Genomic DNA, 17,573 nt, shown 5'->3' on the forward strand with positions numbered 1-17,573 from the left:
AGCCAAAATAATACGTCATTTCAGGTCTGATTTAACCCAAAAATTCAGCATAAATGAATGTTAGCTGACACCAAACAGGATCCACAGATCTAGGTTTGGTTTCCTGGATTTGTGGATCCATCTCCTTCTCTTTTCTTTGTCTTTCGGTGTCTGTAAAACGATAGCTCCCACTGCTTTAAGAACCTGTTCATACAATCAGTCACACAACAGCTCTGCCCCATTTTTTATTAAATATTCTTCTTCAGTTTAGACAGTATTGAAGCCAACGCTGTCACTCATCTCCCTCTTTCTGCCACTCAGTGGGCGGAACCGCAGTGACTTCTGCTAGTGGTGATGTCACATGCAGACCCTCTATTCTTCTATTTGCTTGTAAATGCTTGAATGGCCTTACCCCTCCTACCTGTCTGACCTGATCCACCCCTACACCCCCCCTCGTGCTCTCAGGTCAACAGATCAGCTGCAGCTTGTGGTTCCAAAAACTACAAAGAAGCTTCGTGGGGATCGTGCCTTTTCTGCTGTCACCCCAAAGCTGTGGAACCAGTTGTCCTTAGATGTTAGACAGGCTCAGTCTCTGCCTGTCTTTAAATCAGGTCTAAAAACGCACTTTTTCTCATTGGCTTTTAAACAGTGAGTACCATGTTTCTTTTTAAAATATTTTTTATGCTGTTCTTATCAGATTTTAATTTATCTTTGTTTTTATGACTGTTGTATCAAGGTTATTATCGTTAACAAAAACTAATGAAGTGACGAAAACTAGAACTAAAAAAACTTTTTTGTTTACTGAAATAAAAACTATAATTAAAAGAAAAAAAAAAGATAACTAACTGAAACTGTATTGTGTGCTTACAAAACTAACTAAAATGTACATAAAAATTATGGATAAAACTCCCTTCGTTTTCATCTTTGTCAACATCGGATTGATATGAAATGGATTTATTTCACTCTAGTAGTAGCTAGCGGCACCATACAGTCCTTCACTTGTGGTTTCCAGTCGTCTTCTGGTCCCCACTCTACCTGGAAACATGGAGACTAAAGTTAGGAGAAAGCAGCAGAGTCCTGTCTGGGATGAATATAATGGAGAAGAAGAGAAAAGATATTAAAAAAAAAACAACTAAAACTAAGCATTTAGAAAAAAATGAAGACTAATAAAAACTAGCAAACCTGATCTAAAAACTAATTAAAACTAACTGAATTACAGAAAAAAAGTCACAACTAAATAAAATGTAACTATAATGAAAAATCCCAAACTAATATAACTAGGGATGTCCGATATTGGCTTTTTTGCCAAAAACCGATAGGCCGATATTATCCAACACTTAATTTCCGATTCTGATATCTACTGATACCGCTGCCGATATATGTGGGATATTAAACTAATTTTAGGTAACATCACATATCTCCTGTCATGGAATTAACACATCATGCCTAATTTTATTGTGATGCTCCATTGGATGCATTCTCAAATGCAACAAGGCTTTCAAAATGTAAACACTGTCTGTGCAAAGAATACATACTTCAACTTAAGTTGTGGAAAAAATGCCATATTTATTTATTTTCTCTCCCTCCCTCCATGAGTCTGTTACAGTGTGGCAGCTCTACTGTACAATTCTGAAAACTGCACATTTGTTTCAGCTACAAACAATGCTTCATTTACGCGTCAGTAAATGCCGGCGAAATCAAGGCATTATTTTATCGGTTTTAATGATAGGCAAAAAAAAAACATAATGATATTCACCGATATTACATTTTTATGCCAATATCGGGCCGATATTATTGGTGGGCCAATATTATCGGATATCCCTAATTATAACCTTGGGTTATATTTTGCTGTTCTTAGCCCGCTTTGCACCCTGTGTTTTCACTGTTTTTACTCACTTATTTACGTATTTAATCCTTTGTTTTATGTTTCATGTACGGCACTTTGGCCAGCTGTAAAGTTCTTAAAGTGCATTATAAATAAAGTTGGTCTGGTCTGGTATAGTTCTAATCCCATTTTAACACAGGAATTCCATTCCACATTTCTCACAGCAGCGATGTTTCCTTTTGCACACTGACGACTGTAAAGTGAACCTGAGCCAGTTTACATCAGATGCATTGACATGCCAATACAGGAACACACTGCGAGTCAGACAGATGGAAAAAAGCTGGATGGCATCTAAAGGCTTTGTCGGTAATGAGCTGTTTCTGTTCTGTGCAGAGGAGGACCTGACCTAACTGACTGATTCTGCACAAATTTATCTACCTAGTTGCCAAGGCTAGATGCCTTCACATCACCAAGAGGATTACAAGCAGATATTGATCCACATAACAGACTGGGGTCCTGGCTGTGGTGAAGCTGCCAGAACAGTCATGGAAGTGTTTAGAGCCAAATGAGTGTCAATGAATATGGAAGGAGAGCAAGGTTCTTCCATTTTTTTGTATTGTTTTTCTTAACTTCTTTTGCTTCACCACAGAATTCTCTTTACATAACAGATTTCAACCTCATTTTGGGCGATCACTTGAAGGGAAACAATACACTTCAAACTCAGGTGTGATACTACTGACAGATGTTGCTCCATGATAGCCCCATGGGTTACCCTCAGGTTCTCTGGTTTCCCCCACCATTAAAAACAGACACAATGTCCCTGCAGGGATAATAAAGCAAATTAAACCTTTAACCTTTCAATTAAAAATTTGTCACGTTATATTTAAGTGACTGCAAACATCAGCCTTGTATGACTCTTATTACATGAAATCATTGTAAATTAAATTTTAAAAGATGTTAAACCCTCAAATTTTATCTTTTAAAAGTAGAAATGAAAGCAGTTCATGGAGTTAGGTTTCAGCAGCATAGTATTTTGACAAATTCAAAGTATCTTTGTGGTTTGACAGGAGTGATTGTCAGAGAAGCAGCATTTTGACCTCCTCAATTGTTATTATTAGGACTGAGAAATGAGTGGCAGCCAATAAAAGAGCAAATAAGAACTGCAGCATCTACTGTACATCATAACATGAGACCAGTTCCTCCTCATAATCACCCCCACCTTCTGAGGATCATACTTCAGATAGTAGACCAACCCAACCTTTGTACTTTAACCCTTTCATGCATAGGCCACTCCAGTGGACAGTTCTTCTCCAGCTGTTCTCTTGTATATTCATGGGTTTTGATGTTTCAGTTCCATATCAGCCAACACAGTGGACACTTATGCACCATCCCATACACTGACATTCAGACCATTACTGTAACTTTGCTGTTCTTGATAAACCTGATCTGCACTAACATGTTTAAGTGTAAATCAATTGTTATTTGTTAGACAAGAAGGGTTTTTTTGCATATTATCTCCATGAAGTGAGTAATTACTAGCATTAGAATATGTTAAAATGTGAGAAGACATCAGATTAGCAGCATTAAAAATGTTTTTATCTCATTGTTTTCATACTACTTTCTGATACTGGGTTTTAAACATGTTTCTTTGCTTCAAAAATTAAATGCATGGATATTTTTGTAACTCCATAGAAAAAAAAAACTCGATCGCATTGTTTTTTTCATGCCTAAGGAGGAATAAAAACACTGAAGAAAAAAATCTTGACTAAGGTTCTCACAATTCATGCATGAAAGGGTTAAATTTCTCATCAAAATGATCCATTTGCTGTACTTGTGACCCTCATAGATTTGTCCCTTCCGTTGGCCAATTCTCGGGCCACTCCTAAAGCCCAGTCAGTCTTTTCTTTGACTTTAACCAAGAAGTAAAATCTGCCTGAAGATTAACTCTGCGTTCCAAAGACAATGATGCCAGTAGAAAACCTCTTTGTGTTGTCTGGAATATTGTGCCTCATGCCAACGTGATGGACTAGATTCTCACCATCATCAAAGATGAGTTTAGGATGTACTGTATCTGGGTCAAGTGTTGTATCCACTGCATGTTCCTGGACTCTCCTCAGTTCTGACACTTCCAGCAGCTTCTTCATGTCTTCACTGAGTTTCTCCTTCAACTGAGACACAGATTTGACCACAGTCTCTTCACTTGATGGTGGATGGATACAGACCTTTTCCCAGGTCTTCATGGGTGGAACAGCTTTTACAGATGTGAATCTTTGAAAAAAATTGCAGTGGTCTTCTGAGCATGAAAGCACATCCACCTCATTAGTGATGTGGAAAGATGCAGATCTAATGATGCATTCCAGAGTCCTGGGAGGTAGAGTATATCTCAGTTGGAGTTAAGTACATCCCATTTCTAAGTATTCCAGGTGATGATCCATGTTGAACATAAACAACAAACATTACAGTCGCAGATCTAAGCTCCTGTTTGCTTTGTTACTGAAGAGGCATTATGACTGTGGACAGTACAGTGTTCTCACATACGCAAACGAGATGGAAGAAGTGAAATGACGGATGAGCTAACTATACATTAAGAAGGTTTTTTTCATTGCGAACTTGTACACTGTGCAGTGCACCGCCACTGTTGTGTTGACGTTACGTTATAGATTGCGGTGAGGTCGGGGTACTGTGAACTGGCCCCACTTTGCAACGAGGACTTTAGGCTTGGATGGGCATTCCAGTGCATTTCACTGAGTTGGACGTCAGAAACTTAATAATAATAATAATAATAATAATAATAATAATAATAATAATAATAATAACAATACATCGGTTTTATGTAGCGCTTTTCTAAATACTCAAAGATGCTACACTAAGAACTTCCCATCTCCCAGGACTCTTGAATGCAGCAGAAGAGCCGATGCTTTGTAGTGAATCAAATGAGCCAATTCCCATCGAGTATGAGCCGGCACCCTTCTTTTTTTTGGTCCTTTTCCTGCTCAGCTCTAATGCCATGTTTCTACTATGTGGTATCGGCTCGACTCAACTTGACTCGGCCTTTTTTACGTTTCCATTACGAAAAAGGACCTGGAATCTGGTACCCGGTACTAGTGTTTTTGGTATCACCTCCGCTGAGGTTCCAGGACTGGGGACCAGATACTAAAATGTGACATGTAAACACTGCAGACCACTGATTGGTCAGAGAGTCGTCTCTGTGACCCGCCCTTTTACAAAAAACAGATGCGGAAGTTGACAGTAAATATAGCAGTAGGTTAATCCACATGATGACAGTCCACAAAACTACACCATGGTTTGTCGAGGAGGTTCAGACGTGAAAAATCAGCATGAGCTTGACAAGACAACAGGCAACGAGCGAGTTTATCAGCAACTCTGAGCAGACGACACAGAAGTAACGCGCCGCATCGCTATGACGTCCAGGTACTGTAAAGTTGGTAGTATCCTGTAATGGAAACGGTCTCCAGGAATAGGACCTGGTACCTGAGTCGAGTCCAGCTGAGTCGGTTCCACGTAGTAGAAACGCAGCATAACTCTCAGTCCCTCATCTCCGCTCACAGCAGAACTTTGTTTCTATTGGTCAACATGGTGGACGTGGGGCCAAGATGAGATGTTATTCAGAGGAACCCTTCAGTAGAGCCATGTGGCCTCAGTCGGCCCATGCCTGGTGAAGGTGATGGAGAGGAGACCATGTATTCTGGAAACATCTGTTCCTTTTGACAGAATCTTCTGGAAAACAGGGCAGATACTCACAGATAGAAGGAATAGTATCAGCCCATCAAAGCTGAGAAATCAGATTTTTTTCTGCACTGAGGACATTCGTACTGTTTGGTTACTGAGTTTGCTTCTGTTGTGGTTCTGTTTGTGTTCTGGTTCTGCTCTGTGGATTTGTTTGCAGTGTTTTTACCTCAGCCAGGAGGTATTGTGATCAATTCGCTTTGTGTGTGTTTGTTTGCGTGTTTGTTTGTTTGTTAGCGACTTTACAGGAAAACTATTCCAACCATCTTTCCCAAATCTTCCCCACAGATAGGCCTAGGCCCTGGGACCAACCCATTAAATTTTGGGCCAAGTAGGCCAAAGTTCAAGGTCACAGCAAGGTCACAAAATCTACAATTTTCCTATCTCTCATCATTGAGCAATTTTTGAAAATTCATAAAAAATTCAAAATGACTCAGATTAGCCTCCAGTTTAATACACCTGTAGCTTAGAACAATATCTTGTATCTGGCACAAAATTGTCCACATCCACTGTGGAATGTGGACTCTGTGGACATTTACATTTAACATTGAAAATCCCATTTACCACACATTTTTCATTATAACTCAACAAATATTGATTGGAATTGAATCTAATTTGACAAACACATGACTGGTACCAAGCTTCAACTTTGTACGAAATATCGTTCCGCTCCATTTCTCTTCCGTTACGCTCTGTTGACTTTTGTTATTTTTTATGCACCATTTTCAAAAAATCATAAAAAATGCAGTTCGTGAAATATCATTATGAAATTTGTTTTGCACATCCATACTTTAAAAAGAAATAGCCAATCCACACATGCACACTGTTCGGGGTGCTTGGTGGAGGTTTGCGTTCTCTGAACACTTGAATTAATTTGTTTTTGTGCAATTAAAAGTTTGATTAAAATAGTAAACAAAAATAAGAATACTTTTGTGACAAGAAAAGCACAAAATGAGACAATTCTAAGGCTTTTCATAAAAATACTGAAGGTGAAAGTGTTAACCAACCAATTTAGGCCAAACTTGAGGCTACAGATGACGCTAAATTGAGAGTCGTTTGGGAGCCCAAAGATCCGGCACTTCTTTGGGAGCTGTACCAAAAGAGCCGAACTTCCCATCACCACCCCTCGTTGCTTCTCTTCTCCAGCTCTTTGATGACGTCTCAGGCCTGTTTCTCTGTTGCTGTCTGCGTTTCTTTTCTTTGATGTCCTCTCTCAGCTGGTTCAGACTTTTTCAGACTCCATAACAGCAGTGACGACCTGAACCCCCTCTGGTGTTTTTCTGCGTGCAGCTTTCGTACTACGGTCGACTGAATGTTTGATTTTGAATCTCGAGTCTTTTCTGGATCATCTGCTGGATTTCAGCCTGTGTCCTTCTCAGTTCTGTATTCCTGCTTTCATATTCATCCAACAAAGTCCTGATTTTTTTTTTCTGTAAAAGTGTCCAAAGCGCGCAGACAAATGTGTGGTCAGTCGTACAGAACAGCTCCAGAAGTTTACTGTGCCTTGTTCACATCCTGCCTGCCAAGAGCTCCGTAGGGTGGATCAGCTGATGTATTTTTAGAGGTGCAGCTGTCAGATGATGCTCCAGATGAGTCTCGCAGTAGGAGGCCAGACACACCAGGCAGGACTTCAGAGCCTTCAGTTTGGCTTCAGTGCAGACGTCACAGGGAACTTCTTCTGGTTTGGCAGCTTGTTGCTCGACCTGCTACTACCGTTTGCTTCCCGCTGAGCTTCCTGTCTGAACTCAGCTACCATTTCTTACATCTCAGATCTTGGGTTAAAAACTTTTATATACTGTAAAAAAGAAAAAAAAAAAAAAAAACCCAGGTCATTATTATCCCTATGCTGATTAAGGCTGTGTATTGGCAAGAATGTGGCGATACGATACAAATCACAATACTAGGATCATGATATGATATATCACGATATATCATGATACTGTTAAAAAGGCATTTTTTTGTTTGTTTCTTTTCTAAGAATGATTATTTCCTGGAAGAATTGAATTACACAAGAAATATATACAAATACTAAACACATTTTCATTTGATCACAGCAGGATCTAATGCTATATCAGAATTTTTTTCTAATTCTCCTAGTTTTTAAAGGAACTAACATCTGCCTCTCAGACTGTAAAAAGTGTTTTTAGGATGCTTCAAATAACCATTATTTAATAAAACAGTGTTAAATAATAATAAATAAGGTATAAACAATAAAGAAAACCAAAACAAACAAAAAAAACAAAAAACAAAACAAAAATGAACCTCTGCCATATCTGCATTTGAATAAATACCTAAAAATGTCAATACAGTACTTTTTAATATTGATACAATATTTTGAATTGAAATATTGCGATATATTGCAGAACTGAAAAATTGAATTATACCAGAAATACGCACAAATACTAAACACATTTTTATTTGATCACAACAGGTTCTAATGCTATATCACAAAATGTTCCTGTGTTAAAACTTAAATAATGTTTTACAGACATTACAGTTTAAGATCCTGTTCAAGTGTTCATATTCTATTAGTTCAGAATTAACATCAGAACATTATTTTTGTGCAATGCCAACAATGGAACTAACATTATTTAATAAAAGTGTTAAATAATAATAAAGAAAATATAAGGAAAAAAGAAAAACAAAAAAACAAAAATAAACCTTCACAAAATCTACATTTGAATAAATACCTAAAAATATTGATACAGTACTTTTTAATAACGATACAGTATTGTGAAATGAAATATTGCGATATATTGCAGGACTGATATTTTCTTACACCCCTAATGCTCATTGATGCACTTTAAAACCTCATGTAAGGTTGTCATTTTATCAAAGAAATTTAGGGTAAGAACTGTTGTACAATCTCCTTGCCAAACATGAAATTTGTTTCTGTAAATCTGAACAGATGTGTATGCATATGCATTTTTTTATATATTTTGTGGAGGCTTTTTGGGCCCTTTTGCCTCGACCACAGGTATTCAACTCAAATTTAAAGAGGTCTAGTTAGAGTAAAGTTCATGAAGCAGAGGTCCAGAAGATCAAAATGTCTGATTACTTTGTGTGATATATATGTAGGTAGCCTGGTAGTCATAAGAACATTTGCATTTAATCAGTTACTGACTGATTTATTGTCGTGAAACATAGAATTGAACATATATGTATGACTGCATATATGTACACTGTAAAAAAAAAATTAAAAAAAATAATCTGTAATTTAACAGAATTTTCACTTTTTATTTTACAGATTTTTCCTATATTTTTAAGATACAGGAAAATATCAGTGAAATGACAAAAATAGAATGTGATTTTCCATGTCAAATGTGAAATCACATGAAAAAACTGTAACTGTGAATAACCATAAAATTTCCATTTTTTAAAAGAAAATTTTTCTTTTTTCACAGAAAAATACAGTTAAAATACATTTGCAAATGTATCATAATTTCACAAATATTTCTTTTCTATTTATGAGATTACACTGTTAATTTAAAGTTGAATACTGTAAAAATAAAAAGATAAATTAAACGCGATAAAATTACTGACAATTAACCCCAAAAGAAGCATTTGTTCTGTAAGTTTAACAAGACTTGTTTGTTAATTGACAAATATCTTGTGTAATTACGGGAGGTTTCACAACAAAAATGGTGAATAAATGTATTTTTGTGAATGTATAACATATATAATCACTGATAAACTGTCCAAATACAGTTTTTATCAGTGGATTGTACAACTGAGTCTCATTGAAAATGATAGATAGATAGATAGATAGATAGATAGATAGATAGATAGATAGATAGATAGATAGATAGATAGATAGATAGATAGATAGATAGATAGATAGATAGATAGATAGATAATTTGATTGTTTTAATACATGAAAATATTCATTATTAAACATTAAAAAGTCAAAAAAATATGCAAAATCTCAAAAAACTCTATTTTGATGATGGAAAATTACTGTATTTTTATGAGATGGTTATTTTCCGTTATTTAACAGTATTTTTTCGGCACCCCTGCTGCTGGAATAATATTGTTTGTTTTTTTTGTTTGTTTGTTTGTTTTTTCAGTGTATGCATAATGTCAACTCCAAACATTTGTCTGTGTTTTAGAGTGGAAAAAGTAAAATTACATTATGAAACTGTTTACATCTCAAAAGTATCCTTTAAAAATGTGAATAACATAACCTGAAATTTCTTAAGAAAATTAAGTGCAATTTTAACAATGACATGCCTCAGTTTATCTTTTACACATGTAACTATAGATAACAGTGGATCTATTAATACACAAAAATACACAAAACATTTAGTAACAGGCAGAATATTGGTAAACTTACACATATTTTTCGTTTTTTTCCCTTTTTTTGTAAACATTTTCCTGGTCTGGCCCATTTGAGATCATATTGAGCTGAATGTGTCCACTGAACTAAAATGAGTTTGACACCCCTGCACTGAACCACTACTGTAAAGCTGTGCCGGTCTAAATAGAAGCACCCCACCGGCTGTAGGTCTGGGTCCGTATGGGACGGCTTCTGGGTCCAGACCCACCTGTTAGTGACCTCTGCCCTAGACCCACAAAAAATTAGAAATGGCCCAAATATTGTATTCCATTACTGCAATTAGATCCTCTGAATTTCCCCTAAATCTGAAAAACGTAGCCTTTATGTTGGATTTACAAACATCAGCATTAAACAGAAGTAGTTGCACTTCCTCACTCAGACACTCAGATGTCTGACAGAGGTTGAAGATACCGAAGCTCACAGGGCATTTACAGAGGAGTCAGGATCTCAGTCTGGCCAAAGCTCAGCTCTGAAACTGTTCAACTGTGACTCAGAGGAGGAGGAAATGTATCGAACTGAAACACAGGAGCTTTGACCAAAAGGCCACAACATACAGTATGGGTTGAACCCAGAAGTGCAGACCTGGTTATTCAGACCGAGACAGTCTTTAAAAGGAGAAAGAGTGAGAGTTAGGATATGAACTGGTTTGATTTCGCAAAGCCAAACATACAACATGTACTCTGTAAAATCCATGTTTATTCATTCCAAATGTACCAGTTTATTTTTGAAGTGGCTATTGACAGTACTGTGGCACAAAATATCAGTTTGTCTATTACCACAGAGCCAATCAGTGCCCTCGTTATATCATGTCTAAATCAGGACATTGATATGAATCAGCCACTGGGACTGAAGTCACACCACACATCTAACATGTAGCTCCGCCCACCTTCTCCAGCCTCCAGAGCAAAGAACACCATAAAACAACAAACAGGGCCTGATTTACTAAAGGTTTGCATGTGTGAAAACGTGCGCAAACTTGACTGCGCACGCAAAAACACATTGAAGCTGATCTACTAACAGGGTGCACCGAGGTTTGCGCCTCTTGAATGGGTAAAATAGCTCCCGCAACCCATTTAGCCTGTTTGCCCTGATGAATATGCAATATGGGCGTTTCTGCCAGAACGCGCAAAATTATTGGGAGGAGTGTTGAAGCGCATTATGTAATGAATTCCCATTATGTAATAAAAGTTCAAAATGTAATAAGAATGTCACATCATCTTGTAATAAAAAAATTATGTAATAAACTGACGCGTTTTGTAATAAACTACCTCAGTGCATTATATAGTAAATTTTTTCACATTATGTAGTAAGTTATTACAATTTCAGAAATTTATTACAAAATGCACTTGACACATTTTTATTTAAAAAAAATTTAATAACATGCTTCATGATGTAATAACAATCCAAATTAATATAATTTCAGAGCAATTCAGAAGAAATCAGTAACAGGAGCTACAGGTAATGGAATCAGAACTTTAACAACAGTTAAAAGATTAATTTAGCACATTACATTTTCCTGAAAATAAAAATGTGTCAAGTGCATTTTGTAATAAATTTCTCAAATTGTAATGACTTACTAAATAATGCAGAAATTTTACTGCATAATGCATTGAGGTAGTTTATTACAAAATGTGTCAGTTTATTGCATAATGCGGCTTTATTACAAGATGACGTGACATTCTTATTACATTTTGAACTTTTATTACATAATGGGAATTTATTACATAATGCGGCTCAACAGGATTAAATGCAAATATTTATTTAGTGCGTGCAATGTGATTTACCAAACCTGAAACTGGTGGCAGTGGCTGACTTTGCGTCTATATTTAATGCGTCTGAAAGGCAGGTTTGAACTGACACAGCTTCACACAAAACTGTCTGCAGGTGTTATAGCGAGGAGGAGGCATAGGCACCACCAAAGAGAACACACAGAACCAATCTGATCTGATCACATCAGCATTTATGGAATGATGGAAGAAAAAATAACAATAATTTGAGACATATGGCCCCCCCCACTTAATGGGCCTGGCCCCCACGCCCAGTTCCACCAGTGGCACATCACCATTAGGCCAGGACCGACTACTGAGAGATGTCTCTCTCTATTTCTCTCTCTCTCTCTCTCTCTCACCCTCTCTTGCACACCGCGCACACAAGGGAGACCGAACAGGACGGGTTGTAGCGCTGCACAACAAACACACACACACAAACACACACAAACAGTGCTGTCCACGGTGTTGTGACTGGGCTCCTGAAGCTTCTATATAAACACTGATGTGGAGGGTTTGCTCTCATGCCCACGGACTTAAAAGTTTTCATTGGCCATACAGAGCGACATAAAGAGAGACGGTATTTATTTCACTCATAACACACTTCACCACTGATAAACAACAACAGAGAAACGCGCCTTCACCGGTCTGTGTGGAAAAAGAACAACTTCATATTTATGAGTGCTGGCGTATCCCAGAGCCGTTTTTACAGCGCACTGTCTCCATGACGACAACCAGTAGAGCACGCAAAATCCTCATTTAATTAGGGCGGTCTCCAAGACTTTGCGCCTGTTGTCATTTGTGCAGGCAATCTTAGTTGATTACCCCTGACACGCAAATCAATAGCACACACATATTTTAGCGCGAGCAAGCACATTTGCGCCCATTATTTGCGATCTTAGTAAATCAGACCCATAGAGCATTTAGAACAGTAATTCCTATTCTATATTATATACTATCACTAATTTGTCATGTCTTCCATCAGTTGCCACAGTACTGTGGTAGTAAAATGCACAAAAGGATGAACTGAAGTATGCTCCATGTATGACCACAGTACTGTGGCAACAAGGGGCTAATGAGTTCATGGAACAGTATCCATGATTGGCTCTAGGGCTGCTCGATTATAGAAAAAAAAAACTATAATCACGATAATTTTAGCAATAATTGAAATCACGATTATTAAAAATGATTATTTGTTAACCTTTAAGTTGTTTATTTTTTTCTTGCAAAACAATGTAAAATATACTCTTTAAACATAAATAAAGCTTTTAACCACTAAAACAAAGTATGTTCACTTTTGTACGAAACAAAAAAAAATCTTTGAATGCAAATAAGTGTACTGTAAATTCAAGTATGTTTCCTTTTGTAAACAAATAGTGCACTGGAATTAAACTGCTATAGACTTGCCACAGAACTGTAGCAATAAAAAAACTCACGTAAAGTGCAAATTATAAATTCAAGTATGTTCAGTGTAGTATGAAACATGGTAAATTCAGTGGCGTGCCGTGAGGTTTCAGTTAAGGCCTTCTGTATACATCAGCCATCTAGAATACATACGTTAGGGTTATACAGGTTAGGGTTAGGTTAACACGGGAGTTGCAGCATAAAGAGATTCGGAGACTGAAGATTGCATTGCGGACGAAGTTGGAGACGGAGTTGTTTTTATGTGTTTTAGTTTTTCATGAGATTATGATAAAGGTGGCGGTGGTTCAACTTCAGATGGTTACAAAGGTTTGTTGTGTTAGCGGTCGGTGCGGACACAACTACGAAACACTTTTTGCACGTGATGTGTTTTTGTTCTTCGTCATCTTCATCAAACCCAAAGTGATTCCATACAATTGAATTGGACTTGCCTTTTTTGTTTACCAAGCGCTTCTGCTGTGATTCTCCTGCCGTTTTTCCAGACCGCTAGGTACAACTGTCCTCATGGGGTGGACCTGCCGGCTAGCTGGCAGCTGTAGCTTAGAGTGGAGCGGGGCGGAGCAGCTCCTGGTAGCTTTCGTGCGTGTGAATTAAAACAACTCAAAATCAACAATCGTTTTTTCTCGATTACATAATTTTTGTAATCATTGAGTGTAATAATTGAAATCGTAATTGAAGTTCGATTAATTGCACAGCCCTAATTGGCTCTAGAACAAATGCTAACATTTGATTGGTTTGTGGCAATAGACAAACCCATATTTGGTGCCACAGTACTGTGGCAGTAGGCATTGCCATTTCTTTTTCATGTCTAGATCATGATCTGATTCCAAACAAACACTGGAAGCATTTTCTCTACAATGTGATTGATTTATGTAAAAGTTTAACAGTTACAGAGACAGTGCACATCTGTGTGCTAGTAATATGCACAGATTACATATTACTAGCGTTACACATTTTATAATGTTGGCTTCTGTTGATATCTGGGTTTACAGCTCAGTAATAACTGCACAATAATGTTTGGAAGATGAATGATGAATTTTTTTCTTACTACTTTGCTTTTTGATTGTTAGTGGATGATAAAACGGTTATTACTTTGTTGTTGACATGATGTTATTTCATTAATACCTGAGTATATATGTCATCAATCTATCAAACTATTTCCACCCTGTACCATGTTATTATTGAGCTATAACATAAAGTGCTACCACCTGTCCATCTGTCCATTTAACCCATTATAACTGTTAACCTGTGGTGTCATATTGTAACTGATGTAAAAGTTTAACCCAGAAAAACCCACTGTTACTTTTGTCGCAGTTCCCACAGGAATTTTTCTCTCTATTTATCCTTTCTTAAGTACTTTATCACCATTTATTATAATATTATCCTCTCTATTTTGCATTTTTTTCAGAGTAAATCAGGTATTTTCCTATATTTAATTTACTGATCATGTAGATCAGGGGTCTCAAACATGCGGCCCGGGGGCCAAATGCGCCCGCCAAAGGTTCCAATCCGGCCCGTGGGATGAATTTACAAAGTGTAAAAATTCCACAGTCAAGGCTGTGGAACTCATTTTAGTTCAGGTTCCACATACAGACCAATATGATCTACAGTCAAATAATAACAGCATAAAAACCTACAAAAAATAATGACTCCATATTTTCTTCTCGGTTTGATGTGAAAAAAATATTACATTTTGCCTATAAATAATGACAACTTCAAATTTTTGCCTTTGTTTTAGTGCAAAAAATAACATTAAATTATGAAACCATTTACATTTACAAAGCATCCTTTAACAATAAAATGTGAATAACCTGAACAAATATGAACAACCTGAAATGTCTAAAAGAAAATTAAGCACAATTTTAACAATTTTCTTCCTGTTACTCAGTGTTTAGTGTCTTTGTAGATCTAATCCATAATGCACATGTAGAAATGATAAGTGAGGCAGAATATTGTTAAAATTGCACTTATTTTTCTTCAGAAATTTCAGTTTTTTTCAGATTATTCACATCATTTTTGTTTGAATAGTTTATAAAAGTAAGTATTTTCATAATTTAATGGGTTTTTTTTTCACTAAAATTTGGAGTTGTCATTATTTATAGCTTATTATGCTATTATTTTACTGATTCGGCCCAGTTGAGATCAAATCAGGCTGAATGTGGCCCCTAAAAGAACATGAGTTTGAGACCCCTTATGTAGATGTTCATAAAAGCTCAGATTAAAGTTGTGTTTTATTTTATCAGAAATGGAGAAAACTGAAGAAAAAGTGACTTATATTCCATTAACTGAACATAAACCCAGTGTGTCCATCCACTGTCATTGATCCAACTCCATGGGTTTTACTGGGGAATCAATGTTGTAGAAGATGACGGTGTTGCCATGGTAACTACAGAGTCTCTGAATGTCCAAACAGGTCATATTTGATGACCATGAAAAGATGATAAACTGCATTTTACACCAATTATTTATATGGATTGATAGGATTAGTGGATCAACAGCTATTATACATTTTAGACCAGTAGATGAGTTTAGTTGCCAGTGGCTGTTTGGGTCTTTATGGGTTAATTATTCACTTGGGATTGGTCCAGTACGTTCACGTTAACCACCAGAGCTGCTCTGTTTTCGGCACATGATTTTTCAGGGTGATTCTCAGAACAGGGTGATAAATGGAGAGGCCTTGTAGCGTTAGGTGGTTTTAATACAGGTAGAGGCATCGCTCCTCATCATTTCTTCATCTGTCACATTTATGGATTTCTGTCTGGGTTCAATTACTCACTGGAGCTGAGGAGAAAAAGAAAATCAAGCCTTGAGTTTTCTGTACAGATGCTCCTGTTAGACGTTTCTAGTATACATTCCACTTGTTGTGTTGTCATGCTGTCTGTGCCCTCTGCCCAGTTCTCCATCTGGCCTTAACACGTTGAGTGCATGATTATATAGAGGCTTTGTGCACACTTCAAGCGTATAACCAGTGCTTTATATGTGTTCCTTTGCTACTGTCAAAGGACTGTTCATTCACATACAGCAGTAATGATATTCATGTCAATAAGTCACATAAGCTTCACTCTTTACACCAACTTCTCCCTTATATTTGCAATTTTCTTTTCATGTTTTAATCAACGTTGAAATTCTCATTAACCCTTTCATGCATAGTGGTCACTACAGTGGACTGCTATTCAAAGCTCTTCTCTTATATATTCATGGATTTTGTTGTTTTAGTTCCATATCAGCCAACACAGTGGACACTCTGGCATCATCCCATACACTGACATTCAGACCATTACTGTAACTTTGCTGTTCTTGATAAACCTGATCTACAGTAACATGTTTGAGTGTAAATCAATTGCTGGTTGTTATTAGACTGTATTTAACAATTTTCTTAAACAAAAAGGGTTTTTATTATATTATCTCCATGTAGTGAGTAATAACTAAAAATGTTTTTATTTCATATATTTAGTTTTCATGTCAGTGTATCATTTTCTGATATTGTGTTTTAAATGCATGTTTCTTTGCTTCAGAAATTAAAAACACGGTGTCCAGCTGAGTTGACATTTTTGTAACTCCATAAAAATAGGTTCATTAAAAAAAAAAAATCAATGACATTGTTTTTTTTTCATGTCTAAAGAGGAATAAAAACATTAAGGTAAAAAAAAAAAAAAGACTAAGGTTCTCATAATTCATGCATCAAAGGGTTAAAGCAGAGGCCAAAATATAGGGAAAAGAAGAATTTGACATGTGAGCCCACTAGGGATGGGAATTGAGAACCGGTTCTTTTTGAGAACTGGATCCTAGTAGCTTGATTCCTTGGAATCATTTGCCTGCTTGCTTAATGATTCTGCTCATCGATTCCACCTTCGTTGCGCATGCTCGATGACGTCACGTGTACGCTGCATTGTTTTGGTCAGAACGTAGCCAACATGGTGTTGAGGCAGAAACGGTCTAAACAGACGACACCAGGTCCACTGGAACACTGTCAAAGCTTCCGTTTCTTCTAAAGGGTGGAATCCCTCCAATATGTTCAAACATTTATCCACAGCATGGGATTCATTTACAGGAATGTCACGTATTTGACACGCTACTTAGTGACGCTTGTAAATGTAGCAGCAAAGTGAACTCCAACATTCCGCCTTCATTGCGCATGCACGATGACCAACGTTATTATCATTAATGAAAACTAACGAAATGACGAAAACTAGAATTGAAAAAACATTTTTGTTAACTGAAATAAATAAAAGCTATAATTCAAAGAAAAAAACGATAACTGAAACTGTATTGTGTGCTTACGAAACTAAAACATATAAAAATTATGGGTAAAATTCCCTTCGTTTTCGTCTTTGTCAATGTCGGATTGATATGAAAGCGATTTATTTCGCTCTAGCAATTTTAGCTAGTGGCACCATACGGTACTTCACGCTTCGTCACTTCTCATTACTTGTGGTTTCCAGTCGTCTTCTGGTCCCCACTCTACCTGGAAACATGGAGACTAAAGTTGGGAGAAAGC

This window comes from Sphaeramia orbicularis, chromosome 21 (genome assembly GCF_902148855.1).
Source record: "Sphaeramia orbicularis chromosome 21, fSphaOr1.1, whole genome shotgun sequence".
Taxonomy (NCBI): domain Eukaryota; kingdom Metazoa; phylum Chordata; class Actinopteri; order Kurtiformes; family Apogonidae; genus Sphaeramia; species Sphaeramia orbicularis.